The sequence below is a fragment of the Dermacentor albipictus genome, chromosome 1 (genome assembly GCF_038994185.2).
Source record: "Dermacentor albipictus isolate Rhodes 1998 colony chromosome 1, USDA_Dalb.pri_finalv2, whole genome shotgun sequence".
In the NCBI taxonomy this organism is placed as follows: Eukaryota; Metazoa; Arthropoda; class Arachnida; order Ixodida; family Ixodidae; genus Dermacentor; species Dermacentor albipictus.
Window position 1 is genome coordinate 124231049 of NC_091821.1, and position 25584 is coordinate 124256632.

The following is a 25584-nucleotide window of genomic DNA, read 5'->3' on the forward strand; positions in this document are numbered from 1 at the left end:
ACCCTTAGAAAGTGTACCTACCCACAAAACTAAGAAAAAAGAAAACACTAAAGAAATACATGAACATGAAAATCTCGCGCCTGCGCTTTACGTGCAAGATCATTTAAGCGCTATAAATACTTTTCAACATAATTTATCACTGCACTATTTAACTGTTATTCGTATCTGTTTACGAGCATTACTAAAGCTTTGGCAGAGAGTTGGCGTTCAAGGGAAAGCGCTCTTTGTCATCGGGTGGCAATAATTCGTTGTTTGCAATAACGTATCTCATGTTTTTGGTAAATCTGATAAGTGCTGATTCAGATGTCTACCGGCACATAATATATTAAATAATGATGTTATTAATTATTATTAATTAGGTAAACATACACAAACACCAAATAATGAAAAAAAACCATGCTATCAATTGTCTCCTAAAAGGGACAACACACCCATCTACTTGCAAAGGAGAAACAACAATAGAAAGAGAAGGCGATAAAGGAACAGAAAAGATGAAGTAGCGACACATCACACAGTCGCATGCAGAGTACAAGTATTACAGACCAGATTCTATAGTCTCGGAGTTGACTAGGATTCCAGCACAGCTTCGTGAGCCACATATCGAATTCAAGCATGACATTCTTGGAAAGAAGATATCACTAAGCGCAGTTCGAGAAATGTATCGTTGTAGGAATTCGCTTAGCAACACATCGCGACAACTGTTGAATGCTGGACATTCTTACAACAAGTGCTCAAGCGCTTCAATGTAATGTCCACAAGCAAGGCACTGAGGGCTCAGCACACGTCCCTGTCGGCGAAGGTGGTGCGCGGCATTAACACACCTAATGCGTAACTTGAGCAGTAGGCAACTATTGCGGTGAGGCATTGCATTACGGTACGGCCAGAAATTGTTTTAAGGTACCAACACTTGACGACACGTTCAAGCGGATGTGAGCTCTGTGAGGGGGTAGCCTACAAGCAGTCCAGCGTCGTCGAGTACACATAAATGATTATTAGCGAAGTGAAGATCGTTCACTGACGCCGCCAGAGCATCGGCTGCATTGCATCCTATTTACCAAGGAGTGATTGTATCCCCTAAAAGGTCACTTTTCGTCCCTCAGATGCGATTTGGTTGGCCATGTTAAGTACGTCGTGTACAATAGGTGAGCCAGTTTGGAGTTAGACAACCGGCTGAGAGCTCTGCGAGGCTCCCTAAAATAAGGCTCATTGAGAATTTCGCATGTTGAATAATGTACCTGAGGCGCCATATTAATTCGTAATAGTTCTGCACATGTTGAAGATGCTGTGTACTCTATTCAAATAAACGCTGTGTTGCAGGCTCTGCGCAGTAAAACTCAGCAGTTGGACAGCCTTCGCCAACAGAGGCGTCTTTGTAAACTTTGGTAAAATTTGTACATGTATGCTCTAGAAAAGACGCTGTCTATTGGCGTAAACCTTCAGGGCATACTGCCGTTCTCTTACGAACCCATGCTACACTTAAGTCGACGAACAGCCGAGAACGGTTGCATTCTCACTCACGGTCCGCGTCTTCCCCGATATTCACAATATCAAAGAAGGCAGACGTCATTTTCCCGATGGGCTACTCCGGTCTGTTGAGCTAAGCAAGCTTCCTGCCGTTGTGGGCCGCATCAGCTGAGGACCTGTTGTTAAGGCTGTGCGTACATAATCCCGCTCTCTCCCAAAATATGTGATAGCACTGACAGCTCGAGGCAATCGCTGAAATCAGACAACTGCTCTACGAGTTTGTCAAGCAGCAGTGTTGTCATGAGTATTTTTGCTTTGCCTTTTTCAACATCGACTGATGGCTTGGCTAGAGAAAGATCATGGAGTAGCTCTTCGAACAATAGTAGGCCTTCCACGATCCACACAATGAAACGCTTGACTTGCCGAAGCCAGACAACTACCACTGAGACAGTAAAGTGATCAAAGAGCCTTACACGACATAGATCGTCTCCCCTGCAGGGCCGTCCGACAATGTTAAACAATACAGACCTTTGCGCTAACGATTAGACTGGCTAATAGCACGCTTTAATTTTTATTTCGGTGAATCTCGACCTTTCCCTGTGGGAATTGTTGGTAAACTCGTTCCTTTCTTTTGGCTTACACTTTCGTTTTTCACTTTTAGTATGATATTTTTTAGATGAGCGTACAGGAGCCATGGTGAGGCCCCCGAACGTTCATTGTCTCCTTTGTTATTATTATTGTAATAATTCATTGCCATCTGTCCCGCCGAATGGCCATCCCTGCGATACCAGGGGCGCAGCTTTAGAACGATGGACAGAAAGACCCTGAAGTGGAAGAAGATGTGGCAACATACGGCTCCGAGCGTCCTATTTGTTTACTTGATTGTTTTTTATTGCCGGAAAAAGGCGGGAACCTGAATTGCCCATAATTCGAAAATGTGCTTCGCCATCCATTCAATCATAATAAAGTTTGTCTACCGGACGACCGGAAGAGGATTGTAGCCAAACAAACAAAAAAGAGCAGCCAAAAAAGCCTCCAGATCCCGTCGTGTGTTGATGCTTGTGCAACCAAAGCACTCAAGCGTCAACTGCGGCCGCCTGAATTTGATCAAGAATCAGAATAAAACGGAACGTCTGAACGGATTATCTTTGCTTATTCAAACTTGGCTCCACGGGTGAAGTGAAAGGCTATTTTACACATAGGAACCTATCGCGCCGAGGAACAGGAAAAAAGAAAACGTTTGGTTTGTGACGAAATTTGCGGAGAAAGCTCTCGGGCCAATGAAATATCGGAAATGTTTTCCGATGTACGAACCATCGAGCTGCTGCTCCCGACAGCAGGCGAGTGTTTTTGCTCTTTCTTCCGTTCCTTGTTTGGCAGCACTATGCCCCAAAGCGATGCGCCCTTGAGGGGCATAGAGCTACATGCACAAAACATCGCGATCTGATTATGAGTGCGAAGCATCCTTGGGCTGTTTTTTTCTTGATTCCCTGCGGAGAACTTCACCGCGAGGGCACACGTGTGCGCGTCTTCAGCAAGTATACGCGTTCGATACAAATCGTGTAAATCACTCCACATCTTCGAAGGACTTCCCTTTCGCACTACGCGCCCAGCGTTCGATACGCGGCTCCGCAGAGCTGTGAGGGTGTTCGCCATTTCGCCGAACGGTCGAATCGCGCGATTGCCTCTTCTGTGCGTCTGATTGCCCTTCTTACGGAAAAAGAAAAGGTGGCCTCGTTTCAGCCGCCTCACACCAGGATGTGAGCAGAATTTCCCTTCTATATGCCCAAAACAACGCAGCTTTCATTATGAGGAATGACGCTCTTTGTTCACGTTCTCTCAACCGAAAATTATGTCCTCCAGGAACACATTAGATCCTGGACATGTTATCCCTTCATTATGATATTAATGAAGGTGCGTACGCGAACGCCTGCTACAGCACTTCGGTGAGCAACAAGTGCTCCCTTCATGACATCACCAGGAAACCTGATCCCACCCTTACTAATAAAGCGACTACCACAGGACTCTGCAATCCCATCGGAAAAACAGAGAAAAATTCCAACAAAACCCTGCCTTAAGCTTCTAAATATAGCACCAAAAATAAACACATTTTCCCAAAAGAATAAAGGATATGCGGAATTAAGTGCGCGGTCACGTATAGTCAGAGTTTACTTTGGTATTGAGCTCTTGCCGCAGGATTACCATGAATGCTGCAGTAAGAGGCGTCTGATGCATACTGGCATCTTTGTTACTACAAGCAGGTTGTGTAACCTATACATCCAATTCATTAGCGGTTCGCGAGAACGGTCGTCCGCTCTTTCACTTAAGAAGCCAGACAAGATCATCAAAAGTAAGTTCTCTGCGCCCGTATTCACCCATTGCATGTAAGTAACGCGGAGAGGAGGCGCACTTTTCCTGGTGCCTCGATCCGAATGGGGAATCCCACCGTTGAAGCACGCTCTTTTCGCCAATTTCGATTGGGTTGTGAGCGAAAATTCATCCTTTTCGTGCTAAGTCAATGAAAACAGGTCTCGTCGTAGAATGCGTTCACAGCGTTGCAAACCCGTCCAACTCCCACGATGTTCCCTGCGTAGCTTGTTTATGGTGAACTTGAATGCGGAGCCATAGCTGTCGAGTGGGCTTTACATTTCGACGAAACAAGTACAGTTACTCTATTCTTAGAGTAATAGTGCCTCCTGCACCAACCTGCAGGAGTTGTCGCCTGGCACGGAGGCACTGCTTCCTATCAGGGTGCCTGCCGAAAAGCGCGCCTGCAACAGTTCGCTTCCGTTCTAGCACGTAAACAAGTAGCTTCCTTTATACATATCTTTTAAAATGCGGTTCGAAATTAACCCCCAGGTATGTCGCACTGACAAGGGCTCTGTTTAAAAGAAAACAAAATGTAAGCGTCTCATGGCCGCTGAACGGAAACCCTTTGTGGCCCTGGAAATAATTTTACCAGTGGTTTAACGTGCTCTACAATGTATGCTACTATGTCGGCATCAAGGTAAACGTGCTTTCATAAAGGATTTTATTTTTAACCTTCAGCTCTCACAGCCATTCACTTCTGCTTGCACACAGCAAGGCTCTGACTTCATCAATGCCACAGGCCGCAGCAGCAGCACGCTTGTACAGGATCCCTCGGCTTTGCACCACATCGTGCAGCTCATATGTCTCTTCTAACGTCCAGCTGCACTGATTATTGCCTACGTGCGTTCAATTGCGTCATACAGTCAGATGAATATGCTCGTCCATAAAAGAAGACTGTGAAAAGATCGTTGGCCTCGGGCTACGCGCTTTGCTCTTGGCAAACATTCTGTCTGCGATGGTGTCAGAACTAGGACGTACTGCTCGGTGGCCTCATTCCGAAGGATATTTCAATAGTAACAGTTGCACTGAAGCCTGGCCAGCCGCCAATGTGGTAACGGCAATGCTAAATCTGCTTCAACTGTACATACATTCATCCCTGCCATAAGGAAACGTCGTACTGTATAAACCTTTCCATTGGGACGCTAAAAGACGTCCTAAATCGTCTTTTCCATCGGACGCGAGAACACGTCCTTACTTGTAAACAAATACAAGCATCGGTGTATGTATGGAGCACGACAACGCTTTCAGAATGAAGCACTCCCCGTTCGTGCTCTCTCAGGTTTTGTTGCTCCTTAGATTTCCTTAGAACGCCCCTACTGCATACGCATCGCAACTGTGGATGCTACCAAATGCGACCCGACCCAAGAATTGGACGAAGCCGCCGATTCTGTACGAGCGCCCATTGGTCGGTTGGCAACTAGGGCCATCCACAACCACCCACTCCGATATCAGAATTCGACGCGCGAGATGTAAGCTACAACTGAACAACGTTTTCCTGTGGCACGACATCCCTTTCAGAATGAAGCACTCACTGTTGGTGCTCTTTCAGGTCAGTTACCTCAATGATTCATTCTCTGCTAAAAGCTCAGATTGTTTTCTGTCCGTGGTGTCGTGCCCCAGACACCGGCTGCATGTTCTCCCGTGTTGCAGGAAAATAGTATTGCTCGGTATTAGCAGCATTGTAGAGGGTAAGAGTGTACACTTTGAGCTGCAGGTTGTATGTTCCGCTTTTAACAATCATTTCAGTAGTGTATTCACAAAGGATGATGGTTGTCTGCCTTCTTTTTACATGAATTTGCTTTCTATTCCTGATATTGTTATTTCTGAGTATGGTATATGTCACTTACTGTTAAAAGTTCATGAAAAATAATCCGCCGGTCCAGTTGGTGTATCAAATGCCTTCTTAAAACGCTATACCGAGTGTTGTGCGAAATACGTGGAAATTTTGTTTAGTAAATCGCTGTGGGATGGCATGCTTCTGGATGAGTGGGAAACAGCAATAATCAAACCCTTGCATAAATCGGGAAGCAAGAATTGCATAAAAAGCTGTCGACCAATTTCTCTCACTTCAACAACACGCAAAATTTTCGAACACGTAATCTATAAGCATGTAATATGTTTCATTGATGAGCATTGCGTATTGACAAACGCTCAACACAGGTTTCCGTAGGGCTTTTCCACAAACACTCAGTTAGTAGAAACAATTCACAATTCACAAACACTAAAGGCGGGTCCTTCAAGCTTCGCGTTGATAAACTGCGCATGAACGGTACTGTATACGCGTATGACCCTGTTTCTGACAGTGTCATCGAATGTAGCCGGTAGCAAAAATGGAAGAGCGGTTTCACACTAGTCGGACAGTGATCCCCAGCCTTAGATAGTGGTACTACGCATCTTGAGCTTTTCATATTTTTCATCAACATACGTAGAATTTTTCCAAAGGGTACCGAACTGTGCCCATACCTACGATATAGTAACTGGGACATCCTAACGTTACCTGAAACATGGCTCCACCCAGATATAACAAATGACGACATCTTACGTTCACGAAGGAAGAATATTCCGATATTCCATCGGCACCTCACTGTGACTTTGCCTACATGAGCTCCACAGACGCAGACATCTGCACATGCCACGACCCTCTTTGTAAGCCTACAATACATAGAAGTTAGCTTATACAGATCTCGCAAACGTATTCGGGGAACCTAATACCTGTATAGGTGTCAGCACTGCACACTCCATAACACTACAAATGCGCAAGAATATGTACGCAGCAACTTGCGAGGCGCGCTACCAAAACGGGCTTTCTTTGATGATGCGAAATTTCCGCACAACAGGAACAGAGAAATATGACGGGAAGCTTTTTGTTTCCAGTATTCACGCAAAGAATAGGGAAAACACAAGTAGCGACAACACCTGTAAAGTTAACACACAGATTTTCAGCACGTCAGAACGATCGTATTTGCGTCCATTCCTTTCGTCTACATTTGAAGTTATTGTTTCTTGCTTCTTTTTGTCATACTGCAAAGATTATACTTATCCACAAAAAGGGAGACGTTAAAGAATTGAAAAATTATAGGCCCATTAGCTTACTCTCAGTATTATATAAAATATTCACGAAGATAATGTCCAGTAGAATAACGGCAACACTGGACTTTAGTCAACCAAGGGAACAGGGAAGTTTCACGTAGCGATACTCTACAATGGATCACATACATGTCATCCATCATGTCATCAATGAGCTACTGGAGAAATGCGCACAGTACAATCAACCTCTCTATATAGTTTTCATAGATTACGAAAAGGCGTTTGATTCAGTAGAGATACCAGCAGTCATATAGACATTTTGTAATCAAGGAGTGCAAACCGCTTGGAAAATAGCTTGGAAACCTTGGAAAATAGCTACAAAGATTCTACAGCTACCTTAATTCTACACGAGAAAAGTAGGAAGATGCCTATAAAGAAAGGGGTCAGACAAGGAGACACAATCCCTTCAATGCTATTTATTACGTGCTTGAAGAAGTATTCAAGCTATTAAAGTGGGAAGGCTTAGGAGAAAGGACAGACGGCGAATACGTCTGCAACCTTCGGTTTACCGATGACATTTTTCTATTCACCAACACTGCAGACGAGTTACAACAAATGATTGAGGATCTTAAGAGAGAGTGTGTAAAATGAGGTTGACGATTAATTACCAGAAGACAAAAATAATGATTAATAGCCGGGCAAGGGAACAACAGTTCAGGATCGCTAGTCAACCTCTATATTCTGTGAAGGACAACGTTTACTTAGGTCAATTAATCACAGGCAACCCAGATCATGAATAGGAAATTCATAGAAGAATAAAAATGAGTTGGATCGCATACGGCAGATATTGTCAGCTCCTGACTGGAAGCTTACCGTTATCATTGAAAAGGAAGGTATACAATCAGTGCATTTTACCGGTCCTGACATATGGGGCAGAGACTTGGAGACTGACACAGAAGCTTGAGAACAAGTTAATTACCACGCAAAAAGCGATGGAACGAATGATGCTAGGCATAACTTTAAGAGACCGAAAGAGAGCGGTTTGGATCAGAGAGCAAACGGGTATAGACGATATTCAAATTGACATTAAGAGATAAAAATGGCGCTGGGCACGTCATGTAATGTGCAGATTAGATAACCGTTGGACTATTCGGGTGACAGAATGGGTAGCAAGAGAAGTGAAGCTCAGTAGAGGACGGCAGAAGACTAGATGGTGCGACGAAATTAGGGAATTTGCGGGTGCTAGTTGGAATCGGTTGGTGCAAGACAGGGGTAATTGGAGATTGCAGGGAGAAGCCTTCGTCCTGCAGTGGACATAAAATAGGATAATGATTATGATGATGATTATGATGCCCAATATCACTGACATCCATAGCTTGCAACCTTCTCGAACATGTAATTGCATCTAACATGGCACCACATTTAGAAAGCGACGGGTTCTTTTTCGCAAAACAGCATGGGGTTTAGGAAGTCGCTATCATGTGAGACACAGCTACTTGAGTTTATTAACGAAGTTTTTCTGGGAATGGACTGTAGTCTTAAAATAGACTGTTCATTCCTCGACTATGCGAAAGCGTTTGATTGCGTTCCACATTCTCGTCTAATAGCAAAAGTATGTGCTTTGCGCCTCGGTTCCTTAACAATTTCTTGGATAAGAAACTTCTTATCCTTTCGTAAATAGTTCACTTCAGTTGATAACTATTGATCTTCCCTTAATGATGTACCCTCTGGCGTACACCAAGGCAGTGTAATCAGCCCATTATTCTTTTTAATCTACCTTGATGACTTGCCATTAAACATCCCCTCGACAATCAGATTGTTCGCCGATGATGGCATTATTTATCGAAAAATTTACCGCCCTGTAAACTACCATAGAGCGCTCCAGGAAGATCTCGACCGCATTACTACCTGACGCTCATCTTGGCAAATGTCCCTTAACACCATAAATGCCGATTAAGGACATTTAGCCGCAAATGATTCAATTCTCTATATACTTATTCACTTAATGACAGTCCTCTCACTCTCGCGTCATCATATAAGTAGCTCGGCGTTCATTTTTTACCTACTCTCTCAAGGACACCCTACATAAAAATGTCGCTACTAAAGCTAACCGCTCATTAAGTTATTTAAAGCGCAACCTCAGAGGCGTACCCACTTAGACTCGCAACTCGCCTATCAAACATTTGTTCGTCCTCAACTTCTGTACGCGTCTTTCATTTGGTCACCTCATCAAGAGTACTTCATTCATTCCCTTTAACGCGTACTAAATTGTACCACTCGTTTTATTGCACGAGACTACAGCCGGAATTACAGCATAACTAACATTAAGACATCGCTGCCCCTTCTGTCCTTAGAATCTCGCAGAACAATCGCATTTATTTGCGTCATCCGCAAACATGTTCATACTCATCATCCATTAACCCTACCTCTCACACAGCCGAATCGCACATCGTACCTATTGCATAATCACCCAAGATGCAAACGTCTTTTGGGAAAAACCACCGAATTCAACTCATTAGTATTGGCACGTGCAATCATCAATTGGAATGGTCTTCCGGACAACATTATTCGCATCTCTGACTCCATTATCTTCGAAGAAATAATACGCAGCGTTTTGTTTCGAAGTGTTTCTTCTTCGTTCCATTTTCCAGATTGTTCAGGCACTTATTATTGTAAAACGATGTTCAAATAACAATGTTAAAACTGCTTCTGTTCATACCAAAATTTGTAAACCCCCTCACATAATGCTGCACTTGGAGCTCGTGAGGCAACTGAATAAAGAATATTAAGAAGGAAGTCCTATAGAACACGGCTGAAAGCGAACCTCCAGTAAGATGCGCCTTCCGCATGCCGGCATCTTCCTTACTATAAGCACTTCGCGTAGCATTCCCAGGCCATTTTTAAGCGCTTCGCGTGAATGCTCGTCCGCTCTTCAACTTAAGAAAATTTGTTAAAAAAAATTCCAGTTACAAAGTTCAGTAAAAGTTCAAAAAATCCGCCTCCATTCCACCCTGTCAAAGTGGATGTACAGCGAAGTTAGCGCGGACTTCAGAAAAGTACCACCATCTCAACTGACGTTAGGTGACGTTACACAAGTACCACCATCACAAACGACGTACGTCGCGCACGCATCCACATGGATGACGATTATGATGTGCGGAAGGGCAGCAAATACCCTCATTCTTCTAGTCCATTCACCAAGCGCGAGCGCCTTATTGAACTAAATTAATATTTAAAACTAAATTGTGTCAGAAAATGCATGAAGTACGACCTACACATAAGCTGCAGAAATAATAGCTTTGGATTGTTATTCGAACATAGGAGAAAATATAAATCTGTTACGTGGAAACTGAAAGACAAAGCCCTTTTCCAGCTGCCGTTTGACGTCTGTTTGAGTAGCCGCCGCCGCTAGGTGGCGGTACCGTTAGCACAGCAGACATCCTCACCCTCGTAGGCTCTCTGCCTAGTGCAAGCGCATTATTGAACTAATTTAATTTCTCTAATTAAAATGCGTCAGAAAATTCGTAAAGTACGACTTGCGCACAACCTGCAGACATTATAAGATGGAATTGTAATTCGAATATACGAGAAAACCATAATTCTGTTACTCCGACACTCAAAGAGAAACCCCTTTTCCAGCTGCCATATTTTTGGGTGAGCACGCCACGAAATATCCCGATCAACTAGTGGCTAACAGCTTCGCTGCAAAATATCTGGACTGTTGCGCATGCGCAAAAAGTGCATGTGCAGCCGTTATTTGCCGTGGTTTTAGTGTGTGCTCATACGTGCTCGTAAATTTCCACAAGTTATGTTGTAGACAACCAGTGGATTCTTGTAGGAAAGGTCTATAAGGTTAACTAATGTTGTTTTTTCAAATAATTATTTACGCTATGATCTCGTTTAGCAGAACTTCAAAGAACCAGAGAGAAATGCTCCTATAGACAGGAGTTGCGTTTACCGAGAAATATGTACACTTCTTCCAAGTTTCCAGTCTGTATTAGTTTGGGGCAGAAATAAATAAAAATATTTATTTGTGCTACACGTGGCAATAAAACTTGGAAACGATGATTACTGCGGGTTATATGTCTTCACGCTCTTTTCATAAATATTGAATATTAAGGGGAATGATCTTTGCAGATAAAAGTATCACCAGTAACAGTATCAGTAATGGCATTCTTCACGATTGAAGAGGCTTTCCACATGTATGATGGAGGCCGGAATGCGGTTCCAGTGTGTATTTGTTTGGGGCGTAAATAAATAAAATATTTGTTTGTGCGCCTCGTGGCAATAAAAACTTGGAAACGATTATTACTGCGAGTTGAAATGTAAGCCGGGAAAAGTAAACGCTGATGTTTAAAAACTGGGTTGCTCCTAAAATGTTACGGAATAGACTCAAACACGAGTATTTGTGGTGTAACCAGATGTAAGATACAGCAAGGTTAACATTAGTTCAAGGAATTTATGTATAATCCAGCTCTATGCGCAAGGTGATCAATATTTCTAACTAACTTTACGCAGGTAAAGCTGAATCCACCCATGAGCCTACGGGGCATTGACAGTTGCGTTACAAAACCGGAATCATATTAATTATGCCTGCAAACGAAATGTGGTTCACTGAGAGGTGGCGTTGTATGAGAAATCACTTTGCTCATTCGGACTTGGTTATTTTTTGATTGGAACATGCTTCAACTTAGCTGGTCTTTGATGAATTATTCTATGAAGTCGCATAAGCCCGTTAAACATTTAAAACGATATATAATCTTCCGCAGACCAAGTGGCCAAGCCTGGTATCTACCCAGTGAAGGCACGCGTCTTGTACTTTTGCCGGAATGACAATCATTCCTGTCTGCCCATTTTCCCTTCTGCTCTGTAGTCTCGGATTACCAAACCTAGATACGTGGTGGAAGGATGTCATAGAACACGCTTTGCAGGCAGTAGCACTGCAACGCCCATAGACGCTGCGAAAGTGCGATAATATCATGTGCTCTTGCCGGATTCGTCCCTACAAGCGCTTTTAAGGCGAAGGAGCGTTCATCACTTTCTTAAGGCGGCAGGTGCGTTCCGTTTCTGCGTCTGGACAACATTTCATGTCCCATACCTTGCTGCTCTTCCTCCTTCGCCTGCTCGTACCATAAACTAACAGAAATGCTCTCCTTCCGCCTGCATCCTGCATGGTGCAACCATGAACCTCGCGCACTGATTTGAATTCTAAGCCAAATTACTACCGCCCAGTCTTTGGTTGTTTTCGTATTACCAAAAACGCAGTTGAGCCATTCGGCTGGTACAAATTTTTTTTTTTATTATCGAACGGAAGAAATATAAGCACCGGCAAAGTAGCCAGCATGACGACGAAGAATCTTCGATTCGCCCGAATTTCACGCTACGCGAGCATTTCACTGCTCATCAGAACATAACGGACTGGTCAATGGAGATTCCAAATCGCATTCAACAGCTTTCTAGTGCTCGAAACCCACTACAGTAAAAATATAGGGCCCATAAAAGCCTATTACAATTTTACATGCCGGAACTCAAGTTACATTTCTTGCCCCATAATTCACTTGCAACACGCGCACTTTTATTGTGTGCGCAGACAATTTGGCCGCATTGCTTTCGCTTGTAAATCTGAAAGCCTGGCAGCGCTCAAAAGTGTGACCTGCCGGTAAGGATGAGACGTTTTAAGATATATTCGTGAAAATATTTCTTGCTGGAACGTTCTTTCTTTTCATCCCTTTAACGCCTTTGGAAGGCTTCTTAATAAGAAAACCGTGTTTGTTTCACCGAGATCCAATGTGTTCATGGGCTTCCAACCAGAAATATGGCATTGCACGGTGGCATGCTCTACATTCACAAGGGATCCCGTCTTCGCTAATGGAAGATCATTGTGGGGGACTCTTCTTGCTCAGTATTTATGTCTTGTTTCTAGCAGCCAGGTTCATATTCTATCAATACGCGACCCGACAAAGAACTAAGGGCATGCACTATAAGCACATGTGTGGCACGACTTCGGGTAGACTTTCATAATATCTGTGCAGGAGTGCAGACAAAAGGCTGTGTAGACAATGCGCTTTCTTTCATCAACAACGTCGAGAAGGGAAAAGAAAGCGGTTATGCAGCGACGAATGCAAGTAGCAAAGGCGAGGGCTGCTAGCTCCCCACGTGGCCTGTGGGAAGCTTGCAGTCTGCGGCTTAAAGATAACAGAACTGGCAGTCGCTCTAAAAGCTTCTTTTTCACTTGACCAGAAAATGTATAAAAGTAAGAACATTTTGGAACTTTAAGCCAGGAATCTTGTACTTATCACCGTGATGTGTCTTTCTGTATCGTTTCGCTTCTAAAAAGCGATGCATGTGTCTCAATGAAGGCCACCAGCACCTGGATACATTCGAAAAATGAGAACCCCATTCAGCCTGCTTTTAAGAGGAGGTATATGTCGTTTTGGGTAATGTAAACATATTGGCAAACGTCTTGTTGGAGAATATGATGCTGCATAAGTCTGCATCTCTATCCACACAGGACTTGTAATTTCAATGAAATGCTTGCAGCACCCAACTGTGTCTTAGACAAATGCATGGCTTCAATTATGAGATTAGCTCGGTATAAATGCTTGATTTTCATATATTTGCTTGTGTGACTGCGATGAACAAAACTAAAACAGTCTTCTCTTTTACTCAAAGAAACTGGCGCCATCAGGAACGATGTTATCCAAGAGGCTCAGCGCGATATTTTAGGTTTAGTAATAAGAGCGTGCCATTCTGACGGAAACGCAAGCTAGGGCTCCCTGAGCGCCAACTTGCAGCTCTGCAAAAGTAGACTTTCAAAAGCCCTGCACAAAAGTAATATTTCCTGTTTTGACAACGACTTGAATGAACCTCGTTGACTTTTTTTTTTACGAGTATAGTACGTAGGCGGAGCGCAGGAACTTGCATGTGACTCACATTTCACAATTCCGACTTGCCGCAGACCAGCACACTGCTCGTTCCATGTAGTGAACTGAAGAAGATTTCTCCTGTGTTTACTCTGGTCCAGGGAAAATAGTAAGTTTTTCACTTTAATCAAGCATTCCTTCTTTTTCTCGCTCAAGATGCCGCAGGATGGAAACAGCGAGATAATGAGACACATTCGGGGCACCTGTAGCGTAAAGTTGTTCCTTTCTGATTTTATTCCAAGCTCTTGACGTCAAATTTACGTAACCTCAAACGCAAACACGGCCGGAAACTCGAAAGTTAGTTTCAACTGCCCAATAAAATGCTTTCGTCGCTTATAGGAGGTGACTTTGGTTTCAAAGCGAATAGCATTGCCTACCGTCGCACGATTTCTTTAGTGAAATGACTAACGAAAGGCGAGAAGCGCGCAGAAGAGGAAAGGGTTGCGGTGGGGCCAAGCTAGCACGGTAAGTATAGATAACCGGGTCAGAAGAGTGGCGTCGGCGTCTCCAGTTGGCCCGCTTCCCCTTAGCTTGCCGTAGCTCGTCGACAATTGCAGCAGCGTGCAACGTAACGGGCGTTAAAAATTTCAACGAAACAGGTACTCATTCAAGAATATTTAGCAGGACGGTGCCCTAGACGTGCCGAAAGGGTTCCGCAATGTTATACATCCACGAAAAAGTTTTATTATACGCAAGCAAATCCGTTCTTACGGGCAGCTGCGAATAGCCAGTGACGGAACGATCGGTTGAGAGCCATCGTCTATTCCTTTTGGAACGATCCCCTTCCCCCCTTCCCCACTAGTCTCCGGCTATTCCAAAAAAAGATCAGTTTTGTTCGGCATGCCAACACACCTTCAGTGCGCACACGTCACTTCGACTTGGTGAGTTTTAGCTGGGTTGTGACGTCGTGTGATTGATAGGCGAAGTAGGTGTGGCCCGAAAGCATTTTCACCAATCATGGAAGGCGTATGGTGACAAAGGTGCAGAATCCGAAAAAAAAAAACATTTTCTCTTTTTTGGCCCGATCATGAAAATTTGGTGTGTGCACCTCATCTTGAGATGGGTAGCTATCGCAATTTTTGTGACTTCTCTGTGACAGACAGGGGAAGTGGGCGTGACCCTAAAAATGTTTTACCAATCGCGGAGGGCTAACGAAGAAAATTGAACAGAAACAGACTGAAATAGCTTTACGTTATAGCGCCCCTTTTCATGAATACAGAGGGTCCCATACAGAAGCGCGACTTTAATCTTTGCGATAACGACCACACATATCTGCTCCTATATATAAACGCAGATTATCAGCGAAGAGTGTGGACACTCGCGTCCGTCTTGTCTAACGATACGTCAGTCACCTTTTCCGAACAATGTCCTCCACGAACACTTGTCAGTCCGCACACATTCTTTTTTGTTTCTGTCTCTACAGTCGCTTTATATTTACGATTATCTTCCCGTTCCCCGTTCCTGTTGTCTACATTCGAACGTGTTGTTCATATCTTATTTGTCTTCTTTTTATTAAGGTTGCGTATTTCTTCAAAATGTGGGACTAATGCATCACGAACTTGAGCAGTGAGTTCGTGATTTGATAACAGCAGACTTCGCTAAGTCACTGCTATACATGTACTCTGTCGTGCACGCCAAGGTCCTAGTGTATGCTTTCCCCAGCTCAAAAGCGCGCCTCCATACCACTCCCGGGGGTCCATACCCCAAAGAAGCGTACGCGTGTCACAAACTTTTTTGCTGCTACGGTGACAATATTTCTGGCTAGTGTTGTCCCACAGGAGGAACTGAAGTTTCTGTTCTACGGTTCGTTCGCCATACGAGAAAAAATGACTGCGTCGCCAGAGTGACTCAAGCCGGCGGTTCCTCGCAAACAGCAAACAGCGCGCCCCTGCTCGCGCCTCAATACAGGAGCAGCAGCAGCACAAAGCCACACGTACCGCTAATCCCCCTGCAGCTCTACCGGCGCAAGCGAGTACCCGGCGGACAAATCCTGCAGCGTAGCGAGTGCTGGCGAGCTTAGCACGTAGTGGCGCTATTTCTTGCTGAAAAAAAAAAAAGAAAAACGACGGCTCTGGCACCCGCGCTATAACGTGGGAAAATCAACGGGTTGCGAACGCCTGACGCACTAATAATGCAAGCATGCTAGTCTCGCAACTGGTGTGCTGGCACGGACGTTCGAAGCCGGAGTCAAAACACATTCTTCCTCGTGATGGGCTTTATCCTTCCACCGTTTTCTGCTCAGTTAAGTAAAAAAGTAAGGGGCGGTATAATGTAAAAGGCAGGCTAGAGAGAAAGCATCACGAGGCACTAGACTCGAAGTGAAGAGAAGCTGTTCCAGGAGATGCGCGAATTAACGACCTAGCTTGCATCGCTGAAATTAAAGTAAATACGCAGCTCAGAAGTGACTGGTCTTGTTACGCTGCGACATCTGCTAAAGCAAACATTCTTTCATTTCCGATAAGTGTCGGTGCATGCGTGCCTAGGCATGCATGCGTCCATGCAGGGTGCAAGTCCGAAAAGGAAAGTGCGTTTCCACCACCCTGAGAAGTGTCATTTTCCCTTCTTTCTCGCTCCTATGTCCATTTTAATGCGATATAATTTTCTTTGGTGTCGGTACCTTTCTTTTCTAACCTCTATCGACTTGCTGGCAGTGTGCTGCACAGGTACATGTCCGGCTGGTAAAAGGGTGTTCTTCTAGCGGACACTGAAAAATAAAGTATGCCTGAAATAGACGCCTATGCGATCACGCCGTTGATAATTCGAAGTCAGATAGGCTGAACCCCAATTCTACGGTACCAGCAGGACAAAAGTTGCTGCATATGGGAGGCCGCGTTATGAAGCGCGTCAGGAAGCGTAGAGTATGTACAGGTGCTGTAGTCTGCGGGGGACAGCGGGACGAAACGGGCGGTAGTTGGGAGGGCACGTTTAGCCTTCACTCTAGTGAAGCTTTCATTGTGACGCGCGAAGGTGTAGGCGCTGTGGCGCATGGGTGTAATGATGCTATTAGCATTGAGCCTACTTCACCCACTGCAGAGCGTCAATAAAGCTGTATTTAGATATACGGCGTGTCATACGGTGTTTCAATACTGATTGCATTACCGTCTTCTGTTAACGTGAGATGGATTCTGTCGGAATATCTTTTTTGTGCGCTCAGGGAATGTCGGTGCGCGTGCATGCCCTCCAATGCGAGTGCTTGTGCCCGGCTGCTTGTGCGCAGCTCCGACGCAGAAAGGACCGCATGCCTTGAGCAGTCAAAGCCCCGCTTCATTCGGGGACAAATATGGCATCACTTAAACGGACATTAGTATCGGCATAAGAAGTGCTGCCGAAGAAAGCAAGTGGCAGCTCCGCCCGAAAGGCTAAGATTTCACAGTGACAACGAAGTAATGAACTATTGCAGGAAATAAAGCTCGTAGTTTTGTGCCCAGTAAATATTCACTCACCAAGTAAACACCTGTTGTGTCAAACACTCAAGGACACTTGAGTTGAGTTTAGCCGATGACCGATAGAGTTGAGCCGATAACCGCGAGCACACATGGTCACAACAGTGACGTGATGAGGAGCGTCGGCAGGGAGAACGTGTGCGCTTATCCCAAATAGAACGTTCAGTGTTATAGATTGCTTCACCATTTCAAATTTGCCGCGCTTTCAAAGCTCGGCAGGTCATACGGTCTCCAGCACTGGACGTGCGGGAAGACAGTGCAGACTAAGCCGCCAGCCTTCTTAGCTCACCCTCGCATGACTGCCCTGATGCGCGCCCTGGAACTGCTGGAACCCCCAACAGATCACGTGACCTTTAGTACGCGGCGCGTGAGCCGAAACGCCCGTCGGGTATTGCACGCCCACGGACGCGTGCAGGCAGAGCGTGCTCGGCGGGTTGGATGTCGCAGTCCGGCGATGCACCGTCGCACGCGGGACCCCACGGCCGCAGCGACGCCAACGGCGTGAACGTGTCCTCGATTGTGTTTATAATTTCTATTACACTAAAGGAGGAACAACGTGCGTCCTAAAGCAGACGCAAACATATATCAAATTCCAGCAGCCAGCGAAGAATCCTAAAGCCCTGGGAAAGTTAAGTCGCACATTTCTATGTAAACGTTAAATTTGTCTTGAAATATATATTTTACTTCGGTGCAGTCTTAGATGATGGCCGGTATTGAGTCAGTCTAGATTGCTTTTTATGTGTTATATGATAAAGTAAATAAAAACACAATTCATGTAAAAATAAAGCGGTGATTAAGAAATTTCAACAGCTTAAATGTGCAACTCACGCACGCATACACACACACACACACGCACACACACACACACACACACACACACACACACACACACACACATATATATATATATATATATATATATATATATATATATATATATATATATATACTTACTTACCGTATTTACTTACGGTTTTCGGCTAGTGCACCAGCCTTTGTCAGAGCACACTACGGTACAATATATATATATATATATATATGGCCCGATTTTTATTAGACATATCATACGAAGCCAGCCAACACAGACACCAAGGACACCAAGGATTACTGGCACCAAGGATTACTGGTGCTTAATAAATGAAATAAAGAAACGATAATGTAATGGAAATTAAAGTGGTTGAAAAAACAACTTGCCGCAGGTGGGAACCGAACCCACCTGCGGCAACACTCCCAGGGTTCTACTAGGACACATAAATACCCAAGAAAGTGGATTGGAAAACGACGCCGTGGTAGCTTAATTGATAGAGCATCGCACGCGAAATGCGAAGGTTGTGGGTTCGGTTCCCACCTGCGGCAAGTTGTTTTTTCAACCACTTTAATTTCCATACCTTAATGGTTTCTTTATTTCATTTATTAAGCACAAGTAGTTACCCCTATGTTGTCCTTGGTGCCAGTGTTTGTTGGCTTCTTATGATATGACTAATATATATCTATATATATATATATATATATATATATATATATATATATATATATATATATATATATATATATGTATATGTATATATTCACGTTAAGGTAATTTCTTTCATACAAACAAATCATGCTGATGGTGATTTAATTTACAGGCCCGCGCAAACTTTAATTCACAGGCCCGCGCAAATCACCTTCACTATTACCGTCCAAGGTTACGAGTTGTGACTAGTTGCAAAGGCATATTTTTCACGTTTTAACCGTGAGCGTATGTGTTCCTTCTTCGCGATGCGAGTGTCTGAAGATGGGTTATGAAAGTTGGCACAGCTCCAAGAATGACGTCAGCGGCGCAGTTGTCACGGCGGATGATAAATGGCTTGGATGAGAATAAGTGAGCGGCGCTGCGGATGACGTCATCGGCACAGCTGGCGCGGTGCCAACTAGCGTGGGCATAGGCCACAATGAGGTATTTGAATCGACACTTTGAATCGTACTTACAGCGAGTGTGCGTGTGCTATGAAGTAGGTCATCATCATCATCATCATCATCATCATCATCATCAGCCTGGCTACGCCCACTGCAGGGCAAAGGCCTCTCCCATATTTCTCCAACAACCCCGGTCATGTACTAATTGTGGACACGCCGTCCCAGCAAACTTCTTAATCTCATCCGCCCACCTAACTTTCTGCCGCCCCCTGCTACGCTTCCCTTCCCTTGGGATCCAGTCCGTAAACCTTAATGACCATCGGTTATCTTCCCTCCTCATTACATGTCCTGCCCATGCCCATTTCTTTTTCTTGATTTCAACTAAGATGTCATTAACTCGCGTTTGTTCCCTGACCCAATCTGCCCTTTTCTTATCCCTTAACGTTACACCTATCATTCTTCTTTCCATAGCTCGTTGCGTCGTCCTCAATTTGAGTAGAACTCTTTTCGTAAGCCTCCAGGTTTCTGCCCCGTAGGTGAGTACTGGTAAGACACAGCTATTATATACTTTTCTCTTCAGGGATAATGGTAACCTACTGCTCATGATCTGAGAATGCCTGCCAAATGCACCCCAGCCCATTCTTATTCTCCTGATTATTTCCGTCTCATGATCCGGATCCGCCGTCACTACCTGCTCCGTCACTACCGTACTACCTGCTCCAAGTAGGTGTATTCTCTTACGATTTCCAGTGCCTCGTTGCCTATTGTAAATTGCTGTTCTCTTCCCAGACTGTTAAACATTACTTTAGTTTTCTGCAGATTAATTTTTAGACCCACTCTTTTGCTTTACCTCTCCATGTCAGTGAGCATGCACTGCAATTGGCCCCCTGAGTTACTAAGCAAGGCAATATCATCAGCGAATCGCAAGTTACTAAGGTACTCTCCATTAACTTTTATCCCCAATTCTTCCCAATCCAGGTCTCTGAATACCTCCTGTAAACATGCTGTGAATAGCATTGGAGAGATCGTATCTCCCTGCCTGACGCCTTTCTTTATTGGGATTTTGTTGCTTGCTTTATGGAGGACTACGGTGGCTGTGGAGCCGCTATAGATATCTTTCAGTATTTTTACATACGGCTCGTCTACACCCTGATTCCGTAATGCCTCCATGACTGCTGAGGTTTCGACAGAATCAAACGCTTGCTCGTAATCAATGAAAGCTATATATAAGGGTTGGTTATATTCCGCACATTTCTCTATCACCTGATTGATAGTGTGAATATGATCTATTGTTGAGTAGCCTTTACGGAATCCTGCCTGGTCCTTTGCTTGACAGAAGTCTAAGGCGTTCCTGATTCTATTTGCGATTACTTTAGTAAATAGTTTGTAGGCAACGGACAGTAAGCTGATCGGTCTATAATTTTTCAAGTCTTTGGCGTCCCCTTTCTTATGGATTAGGATTATGTTAGCGTTCTTCCAAGACTCCGGTACGCCCGAGGTCATGAGGCATTGCGTATACAGGGTGGCCAGTTTCTCTAGAACAATCTGTCCACCATCCTTCAACAAATCTGCTGTTACCTGATCCTCCCCAGCTGCTTTCCCCCTTTGCATATCTCCCAAGGCTTTCTTTACTTCTTCCGGTGTTACCTTTGGGATTTCGAATTCCTCTAGACTATTTTCCCTTCCATTATCGTCGTGGGTGCCACTGCTACTGTATAAATCTCTATAGAACTCCTCAGCCACTTGAACTATCTCAACCATATTAGTAATGATATTGCCGGCTTTGTCTCTTAACGCATACATATGATTCTTGCCGATTCCTAGTTTCTTCTTCACTGTTTTTAGGCTTCCTCCGTTCCTGAGAGCATGTTCAATTCTATCCATATTATACTTCCTTATGTCAGCTTTCTTACGCTTGTTGATTAACTTCGAAAGTTCTGCCAGTTCTATTCTAGCTGTAGGGTTAGAGGCTTTCGTACATTGGCGTTTCTTGATCAGATCTTTCGTCTCCTGCGATAGTTTGCCGGTATCCTGCCTAATGGAGTTACCACCGACTTCCATTGCACACTCCTTAATGATGCCCACAAGATTGTCGTTCATTGTTTCAACACTAAGGTCCTCTTCCTGAGTTAAAGCTGAATACCTGTTCTGTAGCTTGATCTGGAATTCTTCTATTTTCCCTCTTACCGCTAACTCATTAATCGCATTCTTATGTACTAGTTTCTTCCGTTCCCTCCTCAGGTCTAGGCTAATTCGAGTTCTTACCATCCTGTGGTCACTGCAGCGCACTTTGCCGAGCACGTCCACATCTTGAATGATGCCAGGGTTAGCGCAGAGTATGAAGTCTATTTCATTTCTAGTCTCGCCGTTCGGGCTCCTCCATGTCCAGTTTCGGCTATCCCGCTTGCGGAAGAAGGTATTCATTGTCCTCATATTATTCTGCAAATCATATTGACCGCAAAAAAGACGGGGACATAGGAAGAAAACACATAAACAGCACAGGCGGATTTGCAGTAAATACCAACTAGGCCAAACTGATGTTCTTCTGAATCATATTATTCTGTTCCGCAAACTCTACTAATAACTCGATCTCCCCTGCTATTCCTAGCGCCTATGCCATATTCCCCCACTGCCTTCCCCCACTGCCTTGTCTCCAGCCTGCTTCTTGCCTACCTTGGCATTAAAGTCGCCCATTAGTATAGTGTATTTGGTTTTCACTCTACCCATCGCCGATTCGACGTCTTCATAGAAGCTTTCGACTTCCTGGTCATCATGACTGGATGTAGGGGCGTAGACTTGTACAACCTTCATTTTGTACCTCTTATTAAGTTTCACAACAAGACCTGCCACCCTCTCGTTAATGCTATAGAATTCCTGTATGTTACCAGCTATTTCCTTATTAATCAGAAATCCGACTCCTAGTTCTCTTCTCTCCGCTAAGCCCCTGTAGCACAGGACGTGCCCACTTAGTAGCACTGTATATGCTTCTTTTGGCCTCCTAACTTCACTGAGCCCTATTATATCCCATTTAGTTCCCTCTAATTCCTCCAATAGCACTGCTAGACTCGACTCACTAGATAACGTTCTAGCGTTAAATGTTGCCAGGTTCATATTCCATTGGCGGCCTGTCCGGAGTAGTCAAGGTACGGAGGAGGAGGTACGGAGGAGTCAAGTAGGTACGTGCGATCAGATAGTGATAGACTATGCCAAGAACCTTTCGCCATAGCTCGTCTACGTCACCCTGAAGTGGGCTGAAGAAAGAGAAATTTGTAGATAAAGAATCTGATGAAGAAAAAGAGAATAATCAGAAAAACGATGACGGCAGAAATGGGGGAAAGCACGCTCACGCCAAATACGTGTTCAGTTCGTAAAACCACTGCTGTTCTTTTTTCTTTTTTTTTCTCTAAGCAACACTTGATCAAGTGGCCCGGTAACAAAAGCGTTGCCACGCGTCTCAATTACCAATGAAAGAAACGATAGGCCAGAAAATTGCACACAATGATCTCATATCTTAGGCCCTGTTTCAGACTCCTCTCTTCACGACGTCGAATGAACTAGGCACAGCTAATACCTTAATACCCACAGCGCTTGTTCTCCACTTCGGGCCCATGAGCTCTTCACATCGCGGTTTGTCACCCGATGTGTTCAGTTAAGGCATGTCTACCTATCCTGACATCCCTTTTCTTTTATGGTGTGTAAATGCCTGTGATGAACGTCGTCGTCTAGCACGGCCGCCTATTTCTCAGACTCGGTGTCCTTACCTGAGTGACAAATCTGGACCGCGAAGTTAGCCCTTAACCTGATGCACACAATACGTGGAAATCATGTGTCCTCAGTTGAGACTGCAGTTCAAGCAAGAAATGGGCGTGCACGGCTGCGCCACCCGCCGTGGTCGCTCAGTGGTTATGGTGGTAGGCTGCTGAGCACGAGGCCGCGGGATCGAATCCTGGCAATGGCGGCCGCATTTCGATGGCGGTGAAATGCGAAAACACCCCTGTACTTAGATTTAGGTGCACGTTATAGAGCCCCAGGTGGTGAAAATTTCCCGAGTCCCCCACTACGGCATGCCTCATAATCAGAAAGTTGTTTTGGCACGTAAAACCCCATAATTAATTAAATGCATGGCTGCGCCGGTATTCTGTGTCAATGCTATTCGGCGTGAAAGAAATCAGAGCTTCATTACTAAGGAAAGGACCGTCCCGTAATGTCGACCTAGTCTCATGCATAAGAGTTAGGTTAAAGCTTAGTATTTCGGAAGATAGCAAGGTTCTTACTGCATTTCGACAGCTGTCACCTTACACCAAGTTGCTGAATGGGACGAAAGCTCGAACTTTATTCCCACATTCAATATTCAGCGCTCACTTTGAAAGTGTAGCTGGTCAGAACTTCAGGAAACATTCCATCCGGAGCGAGACAGCTTATATGAAAAGGCTGACACTACCTTTTCGCAATTTGTTACTAGAGCTATCTGATGTGTGAACGTCGTGAATATTACAGCGACGTGCAAAAATATTGATCAAGCATCGGAGCCACTTGTTTTATAATCACCGAATAATGGCTGAAATGATCGATGTCGGGAAGTTCAGGTTATTGAAGACCTCCACGCTTACGACCTCAACATTAAACGATAAAAACCAAGGACGCCTTTCTCTAACGTTTTCTGACAAAGAACAAAGTCTGTGAGCATTGTGATCGCCTGGCGTATACCTAATTTTATACTTGACTCCACAAAACCCGAAAACCATTTATTGATAAGCGGAGCTTGCCTTTAGACGCTTTTTTTATAGCGCCCAAAGCTTCTTGCAGATAACATAACTTGTCGGCTTACTATGTGAGGGGAAAAGGCAAACCGCTAAGAGCGGCTGCAAGGATGGAAGAATGTGCACTACGGTTTTCCTTTACAGTCGTTCAGTGCCAATTCTAAAGGGAAAACAACAGGTAGACATATGCAAATATTCCTTACGAAGGTGCATTTATATTCCAACGATGTTGCGTCAATTTAACGCCCCTTACTCAGCCCTGAAATAGACATCGGAGTGATGTGTTAGAAAACGCGGCAATTTTATATCCTGAGCAGTGTTTAACACAGATTCCAAATGTCACCATTTCCTCTACAATAACCGCGCTTCCCTCTCGTTTGCTCATCCGAACGTAAACAAGAACCTGACCGATTGATTTTCTTGTGCAAAAACAACATGCGAAACCCATAGAGAGCGTGCAACAGTGAAGTTCAGAAGGTTCCTCAGCCTGCCAAAATGGTGTCAGGCGGCAGTCGGTGGAGGGGTGTCGCCTCGCTGCTTAAACCAATACAACCATGAAGCAATAAAACCATGCGTTTTGGCCGCCTTAGAGGACCAGCAGTGAAGTGTGTATGATCGATCAGGCACGAACACGACCCAACAGTCTGAATTTCGTAGTCCGGTCACTGAACGGTTGACGAATGAGCAGGCCATATTTCATCATTTTCGCGTTGAAGAACACCATGGTCGGCACTCCTTAGCATGGGAGTCTCGCATTGCGTGTCTCGTTTTAGCATTTCCTGTGCTTAAAATGTATTATTTAGTGTCATGGCGTCTGCTCTACTTGCTTATCATATTACCATAACGGTAGGCAATGCATCAGGTGTTTTTATTTTTAAACTGCAGTAATATTAAAATGGGGCGCGTATCGAGAAATTTTGGTCTCGTTTCGCGCCTCACTGCCGTAAGCCTTTTCTTTTTTCTAGCTCTTCTTTTACGACTGGCGAGCAATAAAAGATATGCAACAACTCGGCACGCAACAACCAAAGCCAAAGTTTCTTTCGTGTTAAAGAAAAGCCGGAGTTTTTCGCCATCGCCAGACCTATGCATATTGCTATCCTCAATACCATTGCTTTTCTATGCAGAGTAGTATGTCTCACTCCCTCAACGTGCACTGTAAATATCTGCATATATTAAAATAGAGACAACAACCTGGAAGAAACTGGTTTTTCTCTCGAAAGACACAGAGAAAGAGAAACAAGAACAAAACCGCAACAGAATAGTGCGTACTACTTCTATGTATATTTTGACTGTCGCGTTACTGTTTTCGTTGTTGGTTCAGTGTGATGTGCCCAACCCGCTGGCATCCAGGTATTATGAGTGCATTTGAATATTTTGAAGATGCGTCATGGTGAACAGCATTGATGCAATAAAGACTATGACCAAGCTAGTAAACACAGCGTTTCAACTTTCTTGGCGCACACGTTCCACAGCCGCATCGTGCCTCGGCTCAACGAGCCATCCATTTGTGTGCAACCTATTCACTCGCATAATATGAAAAAAAAGATACATTGATGACAGAACTTTGCCAATAACATGTTATCCGTTCACTTCTTAAAGGGTACTGCGCACTCTTAGTACATGGCCTGACGTCTATAACAGCTCGCCAGCTGACACAACGTTTCATTGTAGGGAATGACAACATGTGGCTTTAGGAGT

The 25584-nt window shown here is 44.4% G+C and overlaps 1 protein-coding gene across 10 annotated transcripts in view; it reads left to right on the forward strand.

Moving 5' to 3' along the window:
- LOC135904809 (G-protein coupled receptor dmsr-1-like) overlaps positions 1-25584 on the forward strand; it is a 1021428-nt gene that overhangs the window by 888330 nt on the left and 107514 nt on the right. The window contains exon 1 of one of the 10 annotated variants that reach the window (XM_070525400.1): positions 5325-5383. The exons of the other annotated variants lie outside the window; for them this stretch is intronic. The gene's annotated coding sequence lies outside the window, so the exon portion shown is untranslated. Of the gene's footprint in view, positions 1-5324; positions 5384-25584 lie in introns of those variants that run through there. 10 annotated transcript variants of the gene reach the window in all.